Source organism: Juglans regia, chromosome 8 (assembly GCF_001411555.2).
Source record: "Juglans regia cultivar Chandler chromosome 8, Walnut 2.0, whole genome shotgun sequence".
In the NCBI taxonomy this organism is placed as follows: domain Eukaryota; kingdom Viridiplantae; phylum Streptophyta; class Magnoliopsida; order Fagales; family Juglandaceae; genus Juglans; species Juglans regia.
The window spans coordinates 20,267,286-20,282,964 of record NC_049908.1 but is presented as its reverse complement, the minus strand read 5'-3'; positions in this window follow the sequence as shown (position 1 = coordinate 20,282,964).

Here is a 15,679-nt window from a genome sequence, read left to right as displayed (position 1 = left end):
TGGAGGTTGGCCCCATTCAACAGTTCCATCAAACATTCTAGAATTTCCACGCCATCTATGGTCACCAGGTAAAAATCGACGATGACCCATGAAACATAACTTCCTCCCGTACGTAAGCCATTCAGATTTGGTATATTTGTTACAAGTTAGACATGCCATTTTCCCCTTAGTACTCCAACCTGACAAATTTCCATAAGCTGGAAAATCATTTATTGTCCACAACACCGCAGCATGCATCTTGAACTACTTGCCTGTTGACGAATCAAATGTGACAACCCCATTCTCCCACAAATCTTTCAATTCTGCAATCAATGGCTGAAGTGTATGTCTATATCATTTCCCGATGACCTCGGACCTGGGATGAGCAAACTCATCATGAAATATGGATCTTTCATACACTTCCTTGGTGGTAGATTATACGGCATAAGTACAACTGGCCAAGTACTATGACTAGTACTCATGTTCCCAAAAGGATTAAATCCATCTGTTGCCAACCCAAGTCTTACGTTACGCGGTTCTTCAGCAAACCATGGGTGTTCCTGATCAAATTCCTTCCACACCTGGGAGTCAGCAGGATGTGACAAAATATTATCGTTCCTTACTCTGTCTGATGAGTGACATGTCATGTCTACAGCCGTTGCGCGTGACATAAATAATCGTTGTAATCTAGGTATCAATGGAAAGTGGCATACGACCTTTTGCAGAACATTTGCCTTGTCCGATGTCCATCTTGACTCGTGGCGTATAGGACACTCGTTCAACAGCTCATTCTCTCTCCAAAATAATATGCAGTCATTCTTACATGCATGTATTACGTTGTAATCAAATCCAAGTCCTCGTTTCAACTTTTTTGCTTCATAGAAGTTACGAAGTAAAGTATTGTCTGTCGGCAGTGCCTCTTTAAACAGCTCAAGTAACATATTGACTGCCTTAATAGATAATCGACACATTGATTTTATATGAAGAAATCCTACGGTAAATGACAACTTACTGTGTCTTCTGCATCCTAGATATAGCTCACGCTGTGAATCATTCCACAAGCGTGCAAAAGTGTTATGGCCCCCATCATTTGAGCTTGATGTGTCCGTGTCACCTTCATCCATAAACATTCCCGCACCGATGTCACCTAACATTTCCTCCATATCCTCATCGTAATCATCTCCAACAATCTCTGGTTGTACATCTTCATCGATCTCTTCTTCTTCATGTGGAGCCTCAAATGAAGTTGGATATGGTTTCGCCGTGTAAGACCCAATCAGTATAACCCTTATCAATATATTTGACAAACAGATGTTCTCTCACCAAGTCTATCTTATGAGAACGCAAATTCCTGCATTCTCTGCATGGGCATCTGATACGCCCATCACTATCACATGTACCCAACGCAAACTCCAAGAATTTCTTAACACCTTCAGCATATACATTGTAATTCTGATCCAAGAATTTCTGAACACCTTCATTTTATTAATTTATAATTAAGTATTTAAGTATTATTAAATCTTAACTATTTCTATTTTAACATAAAGATTTAGTAGTATTTTAATTTACAAACTTCATTTTATTAATTTATAATTAAGTATTTAAGTATTATTAAATCTTAACTATTTCTATTTTAATTTAAAGATTTAGTAGTATTTTAATTTACAAACTTCATTTTATTAATTTATAATTAAGTATTTAAGAATTATTAAATCTTAACTATTTCTATTTTAATTTAAAGATTTAATAGTATTTTAATTTGAATATTAATTTTATTTATTTAGAATTAACTATTTAAATGGTAGTTGGTCCTAATTATTTGTGATTTAGTAGTACATATAATTTACAACTATCCCAAAATATTTGTATTATGTATATCAAAGTTGATGTAATGTTTACGTTCGAACGGTAATCCTAACCCGTTCGAACGTATTAATTCCAGATTCCAGTCGTCTTCAACAACGCCGAAAACTCCATTAATCACAAACTCTAACAAACACAAACAACAATCTCAAAGCATACAACTTTCTAACATTGCAAAATATTAAGTTCAAACCATACATGAGAATATAAAAGGAATACCTGAATTTTTGAATATGAAAAGGGAAGGAGATGGTGATATGCCGTGCAAAAAAACTCTCCTACAAGTAGTAATCCGAGAATAATTGAGTGAGATGGAAATTTTTTTGAGCTTAGGGGCTAGTTTGAGAAAGAATACCTCTGATGTGCGAAGGGGTAAACTTCGGGCAACACTGAGAAAGCGCGCGGGAGGAGAGAAACAATATTGTGAGGTTCTGTCGTGTTTTTGCAGAACATTTCATATTCGAACGGTTATTTACTAACCGTTCAAACGTGAAAATATTAAGCGGGAGAAAATTCCCCTTCCTAATTTTCACGTTCGAACGTATAAATAGTATGTTCGAACGTTATTGATTTATTCCCGCTCGAAAATTAACTGTTCGAACTTTTATTTTTAACTGTTCAAACGGTGTTGTAAATGTTTATTTGTATTTTTTTTTTCATTGTACCTTTGAATAAAAGAACAACATTAATATATATTGACATATTAGATGATACTATAGTTTAATTGGCGGGATATTTTCCCACCACTGCAATAATCCGTTCGAACTATAACAAATTACGTTCGAACGGTAATCCAGCAGTCTTTAATTGGCGGGATGTTTTCCCGCCATTGCAATAATCCGTTCGAATGTTTTTTTATACGTTCAAACACAACATATGTGTTCGAACGGTTTACGAGTACCGTTCGAACACATATCCTTTATGTTTAAATATAATTTTTTTCATCATTAAATGAAAAGTACTATAAGATCATATGTATTAGTTATATATACTATCATATATATAGTAATCTATACTAAATATATAGTATATATAGTAATATATACTATCATATATATAGTAATATATATTATCATATATATAGTGACCTATACTATCATATGTATTATTAAGATCATACACATAATAAGTATCACATGTATATAGCCTCAAGGTTCAAATATACTAAGGTCACATAATAAAGTATAGAAAAATTTATAAGATGATAGTATATTAGTAAGCTATTCTCTATATATATATGCTGTATAGTATCATATATAACTTTAGTAGGTAAAGTATAATAGAATATATAGTATGACATATATTAGTTTAGTAAGCTATACTCTATATATATATGCTGTATAGTATCATATATAACTTTAGTAGGTAAAGTATAATGGAATATATAGTATGACATATATTAGTTAAGTATAAACTCATACCATATAGTACTATATGCTATCATATGGTACTATATATATATTACAATCTCATATATAACACTTTGATAGTAAAGTATTATGATATATTACTATTATACTATAAAAAAATACATATAAGTTATTATGTTTTTATTTAAAGTATTCTACTATCATAATATATATTATAATATTACATATATATTACAGTATATATAATCTACTATAATAGTATATATATTATAATAATTTATAGGAATATAAATATAGTATACATTTAATATAATTTTTAACAAACTTACAAAACTTCCGTTCGAACGTGAAATATTAACGGTCGAACGGTTTTATATTAACGTTCGAACGGTTATGCACGTATAAATTATCGCGGGCAGCGATTTCTCTCACGCCGCCGTCTCCACCGTTTGAAAAACTGAGAAAACGTTTGAACGCACTACATTCACTGCCGTCTGCCGCCGTGATCAGCACATACGTCAATAACTTTTCCTCCCAAGTAAAGGTATGTATTTTCAAACTCATTTTACCGTTTATTTTATAATTTTATGGTTTTATTTTTTTTAAAAAAAAATTAGATTTTGTCATCAATAATTACCGTACAACATCATAAATCTATCGTAGGATGTTTAGAAATGAAGAGTACTTTGTTTTTAGTCGAAGAAACCACGGAATCGATTATTTTTTGGGTGTTTTCATGGCCGCTGAGTTGACTCAGCCATGGCCGAGTTAGATCTGTTTTCCGTTCAAACTATTTAACCTGTCCGTTCGAACGAGTAAACCTGTACGTTCGAACAGGTTTAAAACGTTCAAACGTTACTAATTGTCCGTTCGACCATATATTTAGACGTTCGAACGCTAATTATTAAATTCAATCCATTTACATTTTATTAGCTTATTAAATTGTTTTCATCATTTAATTGATTATAAGTTCTATCAATTAATTTATTAAATTGTTATTAGTATATAATTTTGTAAATCTTTTAGTCGTAATTAGATTTTATCACTAATCTTGAATGTATCTTTTATTTTTAAAATTTCAGGATCATTATAATGTCTTATCGGGGCCATAAACGTGGTAGATCAGGAGAACCTTCCATCCAAACAGTTCGAGAGCGGACCGTTTTACTTGAGCGACAGGTAAAACTGTCTGATTTTGTAGCTCTTATATGAGAGGGTCATTCCCTCCCATCAGTATTCAATGATCGTGGTTGGGCACCAATCTTAGATCAGCGAGAAGAAGGAATGGAGCTTGTTTCCTTCATTGAGATCGTTACTGAGTTCTATAAAGAGCTCGGTGCTGCCAGCCTAGACGATGGAGGGGCATATAGGATCTGTGTCCGACGAGCTCCTGTTATATTTTCAGCGGACGAACTCGCTGCATATCTGGGTATTCCTAGGCTTCTTGTTGCCTATCCAAACCTGCCGCCTAGAGAGTCTGATCCTTCAGGTGATGCAGCTATGTCTCAGGACGAGGGACCATATTACACAGATGAGATCGATACACTTGCTGATCATGAGGTCAGAGACTTGATTGTTGGTCCAGATGCTCCAGTGTACGATGGGACGAAGAGTATTAGGCAGGCAGATTTATCTTCTTTCTTCAAGATCATGAATTTGATCATTGCCAACAATATTGACCCACACAGCACAAGACCGAGGTCGGCATGGATCGAGCGAGATTTATGATACGGGTCGCTCGTGGCATCCCGATCGACCTCGTTGGTTATATATTTGAGAGGATCCGATCAAAGGCACGGTTCATTACGACAGATATACTGCCGTTTGGGATCTTCATCACTCGATTTTTTATACATGCCGGGGTTGCGTCCGAACCTGCCGAGCGTTCCCGATTTCCGTTGGCACCGATTAACAGCACCACCCTATCACAGAGCACGGGACACTCTAGATTTCGTTTTCATGGGGCTGTTCCTGACAGGGCTGAGATTCAGAGAGATGCACAGCCGGGAGATACTGGAGTATCGGCTGGTGAGACATCTACACAGGCTGAGGCATCACGCACATATATTCGTGAGGAGATGGCTGACATATTGCGTGCTGAGATATGCATACACACATCAACAGTGATTGATGCAGTGCATACTGCCATGTCTGAGTTGCGTACAGAGATTATGGCTACCGTCTCTGGGTTACGTACAGAGGTTAATGAGTTACATATATCGATTAATGCCAATAATGCAACTCAGGTCACACTTAGTACTCGACTGACACAGGTAGAGACACAATTAGCTACAGTCGAGGATGTGTGTAGAGACCTCGCATCACAGTAGTTTTTATCTTTTATTTATATTTTCTTTTGTTATAGTTATGAACAATATATATGGCATTTTGATAATTTGCTTTATTTGGTTGATTAATATATATGTGGTTGATAATATTTATTTAACTAAAAATCTTATTTAACGTAAAAGAAATCATTAAAATATTTTAAAATTAATTACATAAAATTAATTAATGAATTTGTATATATGATAGATATTTTTTATATTTTGAGTTTCGTACTGAGATTGATATTATACATTCGAATGTATAAATGTGGTGCTTGAATATGTTCTAACTAAATATATTCCGTTCGAACGGTTTAGAAACCTTCCCGCCAGGATTTGCCACCAAATATTTTCTGTTCGAACACAACAAATTATCGTTCGAACGTTTTTGAACTTTCACCGCCATAATAAAGTAATTATCGGCCAAATTTTACTGTTAGAACGTATTTTTTTATGTTCAAACGGGAAAAAGTTTTTGAGACGATTTAATTCGTCATAGAAAATACTGTTCGAACGGTTATTTTAACATCTGAACGATTTTGTAAAGTCATCAATTTTTTGGGATAAAATTTAAATTTCGTCCCAAGAAATGACTTTTAGGGACGAAAAAAATTTCATCCCTAAATAATTTCGTCCCAAAATCTCAAATTTGTTGTAGTGGTCTTGGCTACGTTGGGTTCTCGATTGGACGTGCGGCTTTCGCAGTGCACTTTCCATGCGGTGCCGTGGAGTACTCAATTTCCTCATGGTGTGGTGGCATGCATCTTCTCAAGGTTGCTAATTTTGTCGCATGACAGTAGCCTGAAGAGAGTGGCTTGCGGTTTCCATCGTGCATGGATGCTACTTGTCATGAGAGAGGAAGGGGTCGTGGGTCTTATTTCTGTGGTGTTGCTTGGGCTGGGGAGGAGACATGGAGGAGTTTCCTGGTGGTTGCCATATGGGTGGTAAGCTGGATGGCCGAGGGAAGGTGGTTTGTGAAGGGCTAAAACGAAGGGTGTTGTGTGTGGTTGTGTGTAACAAGCATATATATAGAAAAAAGAATTGATAAAAGCCCTAGAGGTGACAAACGTGCATGCAGAGGAAATACATTTCGTGCTTGGTTGAAATTCATAGAAGGAAATCCGGTAGCTAGGAGTTTTATTATGAAAAGGAAAGAAGAATGGTAATAATGTTAGGACTCTAACTCACGAGCTTGAATTTAAAAAAAAAAAGAAAAATAATGTAGGCTTAACTCTAGGTTAAAATAAATATAACTTATCTAGTAAACTCTTTTATGGACTTTAACTCATTTATTGTATAAAATTATCTATAATAATATAGGATCGGGTTGTTACACTCACTCTATGTCTATTGAATCCAAAGATGAAAATGTTAAAGAGTGTGAGAGATATTTGAAAGCTACACCTTCCAACTCATCTCAGCCGACGTCGCTAAGTAAGGAACTAACCGAGCTTGAACTCAAACCATCTCTATCAAATTTAAGGTACGCCTTCTTAGGCCAGGACTCTACTTTTCCAGTCATTATTAACAGTTCCTTGAGTGATGTAGAGGAATAGAAGTTACTGAGAGTCTTGTGGGAACACAAAATGGACTTGGGTTGGACCATCTTGAATATCAAAGGAATTAGTCCTTCAATTTGCATACACAAGATTTTAATGGAGGATAATTTTAAACCAATTGTCTAACCTTAGAAGAGATTGAGTCCATCAATGCAAGAAGTGGTGCATAAAAAGGTATTAAAACTTTTAGATACAGTGATCATTTATCCAATCTCAAATAGTGCATAGGTAAGTCTAGTGCAAGTCGTCCAAAAGAAAGAAGGGATAACCGTGATCAAGAATGACAGCAATGAACTTATACCAATGAGGATGGTCACGAGATGACGAGTATGTATAGACTACCGAAGACTGAATGATGCAACTCAGAAAGATCATGTTCCCTTGCCGTTTATTGATCAAATGCTAGAAAGACTTGCCGACCACGCCTACTACTATTTTCAAGATGGATATTCCATTTACAATCAAATAGCCATTGCACCTGAGGATCAAGAGAAGACCACTTTCACCTGTCCTTATGGCACTTTTGCATATAGGCGCATGCCTTTTGGTCTTTGCAATGAGCTAGCCACTTTTCAAAGATGCATGATGTCCATCTTCTCATACATGGTTGAAAAATTTTTAGAAGTCTTCATGAATGACTTCTCAGTTTTTAGTCACTCAAAGATGCATGATGTCCATCTTCTCATATATGGTGGAAAAATTTTTAGAAGTCTTCATGGACTACTTCTCAGTTTTTGGTCACTCTTTTGATAACTGCTTATCAAATTTATCTTTGGTTTGGAGAGATGCAACGAGACAAATCTTGTTTTAAATTGAAAAAAATGCGACTTCATGGTCAAGGAGGGAATAGAGCTCGACCACCGCATTTCCTTCAAGGGAATTGAGGTCAACTGAGCAAAGATAGAAGTTATTGACAAACTCCCACCACCGACTAATGTGAAGGGTGTGAAGAACTTATTGGGTCACGCCGGGTTCTATCGTCGATTTATAAAGGATTTTTCCTAAATTACTAAACCTCTATGCACTTTGTTGATTAAAGATACTAGGTTTGAATTTTCTGACGAATGCTTGCATGCTATTGAAACGTTGAAAAATAAATTAATTTCAGCACCTATTATTGTATCACCGGATTGGAATTTGCATTTTGAATTAATGTGTGATGCTAGCGATTATGCTATAAGGGCTGTTTTGGGGCAAAGAAAAGATAAAATTTTTCATATTATTTATTATGCAAGTCGGACCTTAACAGGAGCTCAACTTAATTATGCTACTACTGAAAAATAATTGTTAGTAGTTATGTTTGTCTTTGACAAATTTCATTCTCATTTGATTGGTTCGAAGGTGGTCATTTAGACCGATCACTCAACTCTTAAATACTTGTTGTCCAAGAGGGATGCCAAACCAAGATTGTTAAGATGGATTCTGCTACTACTAGAGTTTGATTTGGAAATAAGAGACAAGAAAGGTACCGAGAATGTAGTGGCCGACCACTTATCTTGCCTTGAACTTAAAGAGGCGGCTGGCGAGAAGAATTTTCCAATTAATGAGATCTTCCTGGATGAACAATTAATGGCTATAGAAGTTGTTCCATGGTATGCAAACATGGTAAATTATTTGGGGTCCAGAATTCCTCCTACCGAAATGACATATCAACAAAAAAAAAGTTCTTCTCTGACTTGAAATATTATTTTTGGGAGGAACCCTTTCTATACCGGCACTGTGGGGACCAAATAATCAGGAGATGTGTGCTCGAGGAGAAGATGAAGAGCATACTCAGACATTGCCACTCATTGGAAGAAGGTGGCCACTTTAGTGGAGCAAAAACAGTAGTGAAAGTTTTACAATGCGGCTTTTATTGGCCGACTATTTTCAAAAACTCTTCTAATTTTGTTAATTTATGTTATAATTGTCAAATGGTTGGCAACATTTCTAGAAAACATGAGATACTTTTAAACAATATTTTAGTGATTGAATTATTTGATATTTGGGGTATAGATTTCATGGGTCCTTTTCCATCCTCATATTCTAGCAAATTTATTTTGGCTACTGTAGATTATGTCTCCAAATGGGTGGAAGCAGTCGCCTTGCCAACCAATGATGTGAGGGTCGTAATGAATTTCCTACAGAAGAACATTTTTTCCCGATTGGAAGACCAGAAAAAAAATAAATCAAGGGAGCATCTTTCACCTTCTCTCATTCTTTGCTTTAATTTTTCTTCATTTTTCCTATTGAGGACGATGTAATATTCAAGTTTAGGGGGAAAATATATTATTTTATTTATTTAAAAATAGAAAATAATAATAATAATAATAATGATGATGATGATAAAAACAATATGGTTTGATGAATAAAAAGTCTATTATAAGAATATGATTGAAATTAATTATAATTTTTAGAAAAAATTCTCATTGCTTAAGTCTAGTTGTTAGTTCTTTACTTGATCTTACTTAATTTGATATTTCCATTGTTAAATAAACGCCTCTTATGATCATTAATTGTTTTGAGTACCTAGAAAATTTTTATGTGAATTTATATGGTCTCGACTTACTTTAGAACTTGTTTGATTACACTCGATGTGAAATTCTAGACAGAATATTACTGGAGAAATGATTAAGGCATTCCTTGGACCAATTGAGCCTTTCAAGCTTGCATGTTTATTATTTTTATCTCTAGCCGCCCATTTGAGCTTTATTGAAATATATTTTGGCCTTATATTCTTCTTTCTTGTTAAACCTCATATTCCCTACCCTATTTGGGCTTAAACACAGAGTTCCTTACCTTTCAAGAGAACTAGGTTTACATAAAGTCACAGACTCACAAGAGCATGAAATGCAAGAGAAGTAGAAGGTTGACAAGTAAAGTTAACTATATCAATAGTATGAAAATCAAAAGTTTGGGAGTGTAAAAAGTTAACTCGTCTACTGTGTGGCCAACAAGAAAAGGTCAACGAGAGTCATCCACAAAGGCAATCGAAAAAGTATGGAATATTTTCACACACAAATAAAAAAAAAAAGAAAAAAAAAAGAGAGAAGAAAAATCCGATCTACCGAATAGAGGGGTAAAGAGAAAAATACTTGAAAGTATAGTAAAGAGAGGTATGTTGAGAGATTTACAATCATTGAGAAGAGATGTTTGTGTTAGAAGCAAGAATGCTCTATTTATTTTGTTGATGTTCAAACTTAAGTTCTCTTGTTTTGTTTGAATCCTACGTTTCCTTGGTAGCTCTCACCCTAGCCTTACATTATAAGCTTAATAAAGACCTATTGATACTTGATGATAATTTCTATTCTGCATTAGTGGAGAGTGATTTAAAAAGCAAGCCTATGGAGTTTTTAGAGATCCATTATTTATTTATTTGTTTGCATAAAACTATCTGAGAAGCTAATGATGAAGTGAGAATGATGGATATACATGAATGTGAGGATGGATAAGCGGTGGAATTTAGTTTTGAATTAACTTTTGGACTTGATTGATCTTGAATGATTCAGTTGAATTATAGACTTTAGACAATCTTTGAGACAATAAATTTTATGAATCAAACCAATGCTTGTTTTAATTGTTTCCTTTTTTCTTTACTCGAGGGCGAGCAAAACTTAAGTTTAGGAGTATTTGATAAGTGTGATTTTTATCATTCTTTTATTTATAAAAAGTGTCATTTTCCCCTTCAAACTATTGATTTTATTTTATTTTTACATATTTTTATTTATTTTCTTGGATTTGAAGGAATGAGAAGATTTAGTTCAAAATGAGAGCATTTTGATACAAAAGAAGAGACTACGGATCCAGACCGATGAGAGGCAGTGAGATCTGAAGAAAGCTGATGAGATTTGGGTGAGGAGACTCGCGACCAAAAGGCGCAAAGATTTGATGACAAGGCTCTAGGCGGTTGGATTGGGCGACTAGCCTAAACGACCAACTTAAAAGACCAACCTAAACGATATCATGGGCAACAACTAGAAAAGGCGAGATGAATCTTTCATCCCGGTCGGGAGTCTTTTTACTATGTAGGTGAGGAGAGGGTCATGTGTTCATTTGTGACTTCTACACCCGTTCATTTGTGACCTTCACAAAAGTTATATTCAATGCACACGACATCTACTCATTGGGATAATTCCTCTCGACCAGGATCAGTCTACTGCTGACCACCAAATCCGAGTTCCGCAACCAATCTAGTGGCGACCAAATCCTTCCGAGCTCCTCAATTCAAGCCACATATCACTAAATCTTCCATTTTAGATAATCCCGTTTTTCTTGAGATAATTCCTTTTATGTTAAAATTTATTTTTAGAAACTATTTTCCAGATCTTTAGGCGAGATTGTAGCCATAGATTTCTTGTTTCCATATTTGAATTTCAACATCTATTTAATCGCGTCTCGTGGGATGAATAGAGAGAGTTCTGAATCAGAATCGAGAGTTTTTATGTTTTAGAGTCTGAGTCTGAGTTTAGAGTTCTAGAATTTATTCTTGAAATGTTCTTTCGAGAAGGTGACACTGAAGGGCAAAGGCGAGAGCCGCATACTTCATAAACCGACTTCAACGAAAGAACACCAGTGTTATTCTTTTTCTTTTTAATTTCATTATGAACTAATTCTATTTTCTAAAGTTTTGATGTAGCATTGAACACAGTTTATATTACGAGTTATTTTATTTTCAATATTTTCATGATTGAGTGTTTAGTCATTGCTCTTAATTTTTACAATTTTCTAGCTGACTATTATTCTATCTTTTGGATTGCAATGAAACCAAGTGGTGATTTGTGATTAAACCTCTAGGATTAAACACCATTAGTTGAGTGAAAGAAGAAATGTTTTACCGCGACTAGTGTGATTTTCAAGAAAAATCTAAAAAACTTAATGAGTCTCCAATTTAGTTAAATTCACATAGAGATATGGAGTTATTAGTTGGATATATTTTTGATATTTTTCGATTGAAAATATTGAATAGTTAAGGGATTTTTATCATCAATTTGGGATAATTGGAATTCTATAACAAGGAAGAATAAACTGTGTGATTTGATAAGTGAAGCCAAAAGCTCTAGATCTATTGTTATTATTTTTAAAATCTTAATTTTAATATTATTTTCTTCAGTTTAATTTAGATAAACCATTCTTTAAATTTTGGATTTCCGAATAGTAAATTATTTAGTTAATTTCAATACTCAATAACATAATTATTCCCAGTGGGTTCGATATCTGTTTTCTTTAAAATACTTTACTACTTGTTACGATTCTGTGCACTTGCAGATATATTTTTATGTGAACAAAGGGCTTGTTAGAAGCGTAAGTTATTTAACTTTCACACCTCAGAATGTAGCTTATATCAAAAGTTCGTACAATACACAGACACGTTCACAGGAAACAGATAATACAGGTGCATTCCCCAAACTATGATCAGTTTGTAACTAGGTTACCAGAGTTGCATGTCTTCTTCTAGCAGGCCACTTTCCACATTACAGCTTTCCATTATAGAGGGTTCTCATCACTTTAATTCAAAATTATTGCTATTTGTTGGCTTTCACGCTATCACACATTAGATTTTTTTTTTAAACCCCGGTGATAAGTAGCCTTTTCCAAAAGCACTTTTTCTTTTCAATGATCTCTGGTTTGTCCATTTTCTCTTTATTCTCTTCTTCTCTTTTTTTCTTAGCAAGGATTGCTTTGGTGGAGACTTTAGCCTCTCTTTCATTTCTATTTCTTTCTAAACCATTAAGATGTGGTTCATTAAAGCCTAGTCAGCTGTAACATCAAGTGATCTTAATAGAACAGATTGCTTCTCAAATGTCCTAGGTTGTAAAGGTGGCAGTTTGGTAGTCATCAAAATTTTGACTATTTTACTCTAGTGTCAATTTATTACATCAACTTCTCAGTAAAGCTACTCATAAAATATTCAAGCATCGATATACTCATGATCCTAACACTTCCCTTTTAGGCTAAAACTTCTGAAATGTGTTCAAATCTTTGAAAGAGAAAAAGAAATTCCAATGCCATCATGTATACCATGTATTTTCTATACTTTTGCACCCTTCACCCCCCAACCAACAATGAACATTGTCCTCGATGTATGTACTAATTTAGGTAAAGGAAAGAAAAAAGAATAAAAGTTGGAAGATATTACCTGAGTTGCAGAATTTAAGACATAGGGTAGTACTGGACTTAAAGGAAAAGGAAAATGAAATAAACAGACACTGCAAAGCAGTTTAGTGAGAGCAGAAGTGAGGAAAGTAGGAAAAAAAACCCTTGAAACTAGTTAACAAAAAACTATTCCACTGAAATTATGTTTAACAATCTGCATTATCAGTGGGGTCTTACAGTGGAATGGTGGAAGTATCTAGTGAAAAGTGTCCCAAAAAATGGCTTAAGTCGTTGGCCATTAACCTTGAAGGTATTTCCATTTTGTGGGTTCATGATTTCAATGGCACCATGATGGAAAATTGTTTTGACTAAGTAAGGCCCAGTCCAACGAAATCTCAGTTTACTAGGGAACAGATGAAGCCTAGAGTTGTACAGCAGGACTTGCAGATTTGGTTCAAATGTTTTTCTGAGTATGCTTCTATCATGTAATGCTTTCATATGCTCTTTAGTCAACTTAAAATTCTCATAAGCATCTCTTCTCTGTTCTTCCAGTTCAGACAGTTGTAACCTTCTTAAAGACCCAGCTTTTTCCATATCAAAGTAGAATTTTCACTACCCAATAGGCCTTATGTTCGAGTACTATAGGGAGGTGGCATGCCTTACCATAGGCTAACCTATTGGGAGACATACCAAGTATGGTCTTGTAGGCAGTCCTATATGCCCATAAGGGATCAATCAATCTTAATGACCAATCCTTCCTAGTTGGGTTCACTATTTTTTCAAGGATGTGCTTGATCTCCCTCCCTATCTGCTAATTCAGCTTGGCCATTTGTTTGTGGGTGGTAAGGAGTGGACACCTTATGATGAATGTCACACTTTTTCAAAAGGGATTCTATTGGTTTATTGTAAAAATGTGCCCATTGTCACTAATTATAGCTCTAGTCATGCCAAATCTAGACACAATGTTATCCTTTATAAACTTAAGTACCACTTGGTGATCATTCTTTTTGCATGGTATGACCTCTACCCACTTAGAGACATAGTCCACTGTCACCTGGATATAAACATGGCCAAAAGATGGGGGAAATGGCCCCATAAAGTCCAAACCCCAGCAGTCAAGAATTTCTAAAACTAAAATTGGTTGTAGGGGCATCATGTTTCTCCTAGTTATCCCTCCTAATTTTTGGCATGGTTCACACTTCTTACAAAATTCAAAGGCATCTTTAAACATTTGGGGCCAATACAATCTGGATTGTAAGATTTTGGCAATTGTTTTCTTTGGAAAAAAGTGCCCCCCACAAGCCTCAGTATGATAAGCAATAAGAATAGATGGTATATCAACATTTGGGACACATAGATTATTTGATCAAAATAGTACTTAAATAAGTAAGAGTTATCATAAAAGAAGTACTTAACCTCTGTCTTAAATCTCTTTAAGTCTTGCACGGTCCACAGTGGGGGTGTTTTCCCTGTCACCAAAAAATTCACAATGTCAACATACCAAGGAATAAGTCCAACTGCAAGTATATGTTCATCAAGAAAAGATTCAGAAAGTGGTAGGGCATGTTCAGCTTCTGTGAAGGTTAGTCTGAACAAGTAGTCAGCCACCACATTTTCGACTCATTTTTTGTCCTTGCTCATGATGTTGAATTCTTGCAAGAGTAACACCCATCTTTTCAGTCTTGGTTTGACATCTTTTTTTGCTAACAACTATTTTAAAGCTGCATGGTCAGTGAAAATGATCATATGTGATCCAATAATGTAAGCTCTAAATTTGTCTAAGGCAAAAACAATTACAAGTAGCTCTTTTTGTGTGGTGGAGTAATTTTTTTGGGCTCCATTCAAGGTTTTGCTAGCATAATAAATGGCATAGGTGAGCTTATTCCTATGTTGGCCTAGCACAACACCTATGACAAAATCACTAGCATCACACATTATTTCAAAGGGAAGAGACCAGTCAGGGGGTTACATGACAGGGGTTGTGATGAACAAGTTTTTGAGTTGGTCAAATGCACGTTGGCGTTCTGTGGTGCAACAAAAAAAGTGTCATGTATGAGTATTTTACATCAAGGTTTAGAAATTGAGCTGAAATCGCATGCCCCAAGAATGACCTAATGTCCTTTATAGTTTTAGGTATGGGGAGTTTAGAAATCAGTCTATTTTTTACTTATCCACTTCAATACCCTTTGAGGACACTATATTTCCCAATATTATACCCTGCTAAGTCATAAAGTGACACTTTTTCCAGTTGAGCAATAAGTGTTTCTCCTCATACCTAGCCAAAACAGCTTGCAAATTAGTCAAATATTTCTCAAAAATACTTCCAAAAACAGAGAAATCATCCATAAAGACTTCTAAGCTGCTCTCAATTAAATCACTGAATATACTGAGCATGCATCTTTGAAAAGTTGTTGGGGCATTACACAACCCAAAATGCATTCTTCTAAATGCAAAAGTTCCAAATGGGCAAGTAAAAGTAGTTTTTTCTTTGTCCTCAGGTGCTATTTTA